The sequence below is a fragment of the Rhinopithecus roxellana genome, chromosome 6, assembly GCF_007565055.1.
Source record: "Rhinopithecus roxellana isolate Shanxi Qingling chromosome 6, ASM756505v1, whole genome shotgun sequence".
NCBI classification, from domain to species: Eukaryota; Metazoa; Chordata; class Mammalia; order Primates; family Cercopithecidae; genus Rhinopithecus; species Rhinopithecus roxellana.
Genome location: NC_044554.1, coordinates 139,555,818 through 139,562,064, shown reverse-complemented (window position 1 = coordinate 139,562,064; position 6,247 = coordinate 139,555,818).

Below are 6,247 nucleotides of genomic sequence, written 5' to 3'. Positions count from 1 at the left end.
CACACTTCCCTGTCATATGCAGGCACGCTGGCTCTTTTCCTAGGGAAACTGTTTATTTTAAAACCCACCCGAAAGACACTATTGGGTAACAGTGGTTATCTCTGTTTTCTGCCATACGAGAACCTAATATTTTGTAATTGTACAGTCTAATGGCCTCCTGTGTTCAAGTGACAAAAATCCAACTCAAACTAGCTCAAGGTAAAACAACCGCAGCAAAAACAAAACCCAATAAACAACAAGTTTACTGGAAGAATTCCTGGGTAGCTGAAACACTGAAGGAAGTTCTGAAGAAATAACACTGCTTTAGAGCTCTTAGCTAGATCAAGTGAAAGTCTCAAGGCTTTTTATTTTCTGTTAGTTCTCATTTCTTGTAGCCATTGCATTCATCTCTTTCCCTTCTGTTCCTCAGGTACTGAGGAGTGCATATGGAGGGTTCTGACAAGAGGCCCAGGGTTTGAGTGAAGCTTCATGCCTACATCATTTCAACTTGGAGATCTGAAGGAAAGAGCTCTCACCACCCTTCTTCCGAGAAGGGTAAAGAATACCAGGGAATGCCTTTGCTTGTTCTGGCTTAGGCCTCCTGCTGTCTCCTGGACATGTCACGGTGGCCAGGCCTGCACTACATGCCCAATCCCCAGAGTTCGGGATTGGCATTCCCTCCAGAGTTGAAGCAGAAGAAAGCCAACCCTGAGTGGAAGGGAAAGAGTTTGCTCCAGAAGAGAAGGAAGAAAGAGGGCCTAATGAACTAAACAATCAGTGACAATTACATTGATGTTTGATTTCTCCTTATTACTTTGCCTCTCATGGAACCTGATAGATAAGTAACAGATCTGGCTTATAAGGCTGGTGCTTTCCCTTCCAATTCAAAGCTGATTGAGGACGTAATTATGTTGTTGAACAGAAAAACTGCAAGTGATTAGAGTGTCTAGCAGCCATTTTAGTTTTGAATAGTAGATAAAAGTATAGAAATTGGAGTTAAAATTGGGGTCAAGCCAAGGCCACTTACTTGTACTGATGTCTCACAACTTCTCTGAGCTGCATATGCTTCAGAAAATAAATGGGAGAATAATGGTACCCATCAGGTAGTATTTTACATAGACTCAACAAAATTGTTTTATTTTATTTTGTTACAGAAGGGGTTTCATTATGTTGCACAAGTTGACCTCAAACTCCTGGACTCAAGTGTTCCACCCACTTTAGCCTCTGGATTTGCTGGGACTACAGGTGCTTACCACTATCCCCAGCCTAAAGAGATTATTTATAAGAGCTTTTAATCAAAAACCTGCCATACAGTATATATTCAATATGTGTTAAATAACAATAAAAACAGTTAACAGAACTTAATAACAACAAAAAGAATTCAACAGTTTAATCAAGAGGTAGAGATTAGAATGAAATGGTCAGTTTTAATATACTCACAACAGACCACATTTTATATGTGTGTATTGTAGATACATATATATACACACATTCAATATACTAGTTTAGAAGGTGAGCAGCTTATTTTAAGTCATGTGAACAAGGTATGAAGAACTTCAACAATTGCTATTAATGTCAGTTCTGTTTTGATGTTTCACATATCACTGGCCAGAACTTGAACTTTTGTAGTTAAGGCTTTGCGTGTAAGTCTTTCCTTTTAAAATTATCTTCCATATCCGTGTATATTTATGGAATCCTGGACCTTGTTCCCAAAGCTTTCCCTTTATGAAGAATATTCTATAAAAATCACTTGCTTTACTTTAAAACGCATAAAACTCACATATTATAAAATTTTCAAGGATATATTTGTATTTTTCTCAACTCCTTGAATGATTTAAATTACTTCTTGGTAAATACATGAACAATATGGAAAGAAGAATCCATTTGATATTTGTAAAAAATGAGTGGAATGTACAGTGAAAACAATATATTTTAAAAGTTTCATGCCCAGAATTTATTTGACTAAGCCTATGAGAGTACAGAATTAGTGCCTTTGTAAAAAATAATTCTACTGGCGGGGGGGGGGGGTGGGGTGGTGGGGGGGGGTGGTGGGGGGGAGACCTTACCAAATTTTAAAATAATACAGCACTTTATTTTATAATAAAATACTATTTTATTTTTAAGAAAATTTATAATTGTTGACCACCAGATGGCTCCCATATTTTTAAAAATTCAGCGGAAAGACCAGAAACTGTTCAAAATAAACAAAGATTTCAAAGAAACAAAGGTAAAGAAAATGATACAACCTGTGAAAGTTTTAACCACATATAAAAATAATTTAAGTAACATAATTTTTAGAATTATCTTTCTCTTAAGAAGACATATGAATTACTTGTGAACAGCACGGCACAATATACCCTTCAGGTTTTTATGCCAATCTTTGAAAATACTATTTTTCTGTGTAAACTACTACCCCATAGGCGCTATTATTCTCCCCATTTGTTCGCCTCTTCTTTTTATATAAGTATCATTCCACCAGACACATAACAATAACGTCACATTACAAATCAAGGTTCTCCATAAAAGCAAAATAATTTTGACCTGTGTCAACAATGGAGCCAATTCATGATGTGGGATGCATTATGCATCACAGCTCAACTACGATGTTGCTGGTGTCATGGACAAAGTTCTAAAGGATGTGTTTTACTCATCTTAATATGTAAGCTATTAAGATAATAGACCCTGCACTTGTCACTCTGACAGTTTTTTTAAAGGCTAAGCTGCCCAATTTGTCTTTCATTAAAAGCTCTAGCGCCGTTTTGTGATATGCAGTCGCTGAGCCATTGAGCTTTCAGAGTGTACAATTCTATTTTGAGAAAAAAATTTTGTCAATAAAAAAGGCATATGTTTCAATGAGTCATCTTAACAGAGCAAACTCATAAGAAGTGGTTGACCTGCACTTCCACCCGCTACTGAGTTTTCCCTACGTTTTCTTGTTAGCACAAAGCTTGCCCCGGTGCCTCGTGCCACAGGGAAACCAGAAATGTAGAGACAAGGTCTCCTTAGCCCATATGGTTTTATTTGCGTTCTGCTGGCACAGTTATAGTCATACAGTAACCAACATAAATTTTTAGTTTTATTATCACCTCTAAAAAGAGACAGAAATGTGAAAATTGAAGCCAGAAGGTTTGTATCACAGGATTAATTAGGCAGGGCCAAGTGGAGTCTCACTCCTCCTGGCAGCGAGCGCCTCAAGAAGGTTCCTGCCTTCAATTATGGAGCACACAAAGCAATTAAAAACCCTGTTTCTTTTTCCTGAGGTGTTACTTGTTACTTGATAAATCTCTTTTTTAAAATTCTCTAGAGATCTGAATTGGCTAGAGGTGCAATCTACCGGGGTAGATATTCATGAAAAATTGATTTAGCTCTAGTCTAAGTGCAATAGGTTTAAAATAAACCTGAAAGGAATGAACAGTGTGTTTCTTGGCTGACATTTTATTGGCCATTTTTTTAATGCACAAAAGACTAGATAATTAAGAATTGAGACATTATGGATCTCCACTAGGAGATATGAATCGAATTGGTCAGCCATCCCAGGCATTTTATCCTAAGTCACAGTGCACATTCGATTAACCTTTCTTACAGGGTTATTTGTACATTCTGTGGACAACACTGTGGTGTGCATAAGTCAGATTAAGTGCAAGCCTCCCAGAACCCACATTCCCTTTCTAATAGAGAATTGGCTTGGTATGAAATTATATCTTTTTACCTGATTTATGGCCTAGCAAAGTGGGATTTGAAACTTGGATCTATTGTTTTATTTCTCCAAAAGGAACTTTTCTTGCTTTTCACTGTTATTTTTGAGAATTACATTATTATCCTAACTCTGGAATGATTTATAAATATTCAGGAGTAAGCTTCAATTGTCTTCTGTACAGCTAGTTTTGTGCACTGGGATTTTACCAGTAGTACGTAAATCACCTAGCTAACTCTTTCCTCTGAAATATAAATAATTTAAAATATGCAATGTGTACAGTGTATAACTGGTACAAAGACTAGTGCTCTATCAAGACATATGAGCTTAAGCTTTATCTGTGATCTCATGCTTCCTGTTGAAAAGAGAAGCAAAAATTTTTTTTTAATCGATAGACAAAAGAAATCATTGTAAATACAGGGATGAGACTCTACTTTCACTTAAAAAGTATATTAGGTACAATTTAATACAACAATAAAGACAGCAAAAGATTTTAGTGTATGTTATTTTCTATGATGTGTATATCTAAATTAAAAATATTAATTTATTTCAGAAAATTAATTATGATAAAAATAATATTTCATCCGCTCCTTACTTTCTTTTTTCATTGTATTCTTTCTTTTTCTTAAGTTTAAACTTAATGTAAAGGTTAAACAAATTGTTTTAAAAGGAAAATTTAATAAATGGCAAATAGGAAAAAAATTTAAATGGTGACTATATTTAGATTATAATCAGAAAAATTTTGCAATGTTTTAGTGAAGACAATTTTGGTAAAATATAACCTTGGAAATCTAGATTCTAGTTATTATAAGTTTAATTTTATTGAACTTTTTACTTATGGATGATTATTTATCCATCTTTTTCCATTTCTTAAGAAAAAGCATGTTATTCTTTCAGCCTTGTGACAATGTATTTTTACTCTGTTGTGCTGTGACAATGGGATGTCTACTGGAAGAGAATGCTAGAATGGCATTATGTTAAGAAAGTGGAACAGGTGCCAGAAAATAATGCTTATGTTTTTGTATGTTTACTTTAAGCCTGGATTAAAAGTTTCAGCAATAGGTACCTAAATGAAACCATGATCCATTTTGCCATTGGTCTTAGTAAAATTGATTAATTTGTCTTTTAGTTAAAACAGTGTGAAGAACTCAGTCAGTGACATTTTTGTTGAGATAGTGGTCTTGAGTTGGCCTTTGGCAGCTAGGATAATTGTGGTTTTAAAGTTCTTTCATGATATTAATATTTTCTCCTCTCCTTTCAGCTCTCCACTCTGTATATCCCTTTCTTTCTTTCTTTTTCTTTCTTTCTTTTTTTTTATTTATTATACTTTAAGTTCTAGGGTACATGTGCATAACGTGCAGGTTTGTTACATATGTATACTTGTGCCATGTTGGTGTGCTGCACCCATCAACTCGTCAGCACCCATCAATTCATCACTTATATCAGGTATAACTCCCAATGCAATCCCTCCCCCCTCCCCCCTCCCCCCTCCCCATGAGAGGCCCCGGTGTGTGATGTTCCCCTTCCCGAGTCCAAGTGATCTCATTGTTCAGTTCCCACCTTTGAGTGAGAACATGTGGTGTTTGGTTTTCTGTTCTTGTGATAGTTTGCTAAGAATGATGGTTTCCAGTTGCATCCATGTCCCTACAAAGAACGCAAACTCATCCTTTTTTATGGCTGCATAATATTCCATGGTGTATATGTGCCACATTTTCTTAATCCAGTCTGTGACTGATGGACATTTGGGTTGATTCCAAGTCTTTGCTATTGTGAGTAGTGCTGCAATAAACATACGTGTGCATGTGTCTTTATAGCAGCATGATTTATAATCCTTTGGGTATATACCCAGTAGTGGGACGGCTGGGTCATATGGTACATGTAGTTTTAGATCCTTGAGGAATTGCCATACTGTTTTCCATAATGGTTGAACTAGTTCACAATCCCACCGACAGTGTAAAAGTGTTCCTATTTCTCCACATCCTCTCCAACATCTGTTGTTTCCTGACTTTTTAATGATTGCCATTCTACCTGGTGTGAGATGGTATCTCATTGTGGTTTTGATTTGCATTTCTCTGATGGCCAGTGATGATGAGCATGTTTTCATGTGTCTGTTGGCTGTATGAATGTCTTCTTTTGAGAAATGTCTGTTCATATCCTTTGCCCATTTGTTGATGGGGTTGTTTGTTTTTTTCTTGTATATTTGTTTGGGTTCTTTGTAGATTCTGGATATTAGCCCTTTGTCAGATGAGTAGATTGCAAAAATTTTCTCCCATTCTGTAGGTTGCCTGTTCACTCTGATGGTAGTTTCTTTTGCTGTGCAGAAGCTCTTTAGTTTAATTAGATCCCATTTGTCAATTTTGGCTTTTGCTGCCGTTGCTTTTGGTGTTTTAGACATGAAGTCCTTGCCCATGCCTATGTCCTGAATGGTATTACCTAGGTTTTCTTCTATTGTTTTTATGGTATTAGGTCTAACATTTAAGTCTCTAATCCAGTTTGAATTAATCTTTGTATAAGGAGTAAGGAAAGGATCCAGTTTCAGCTTTCTACTTATGGCTAGCCAATTTTCCCAGCACC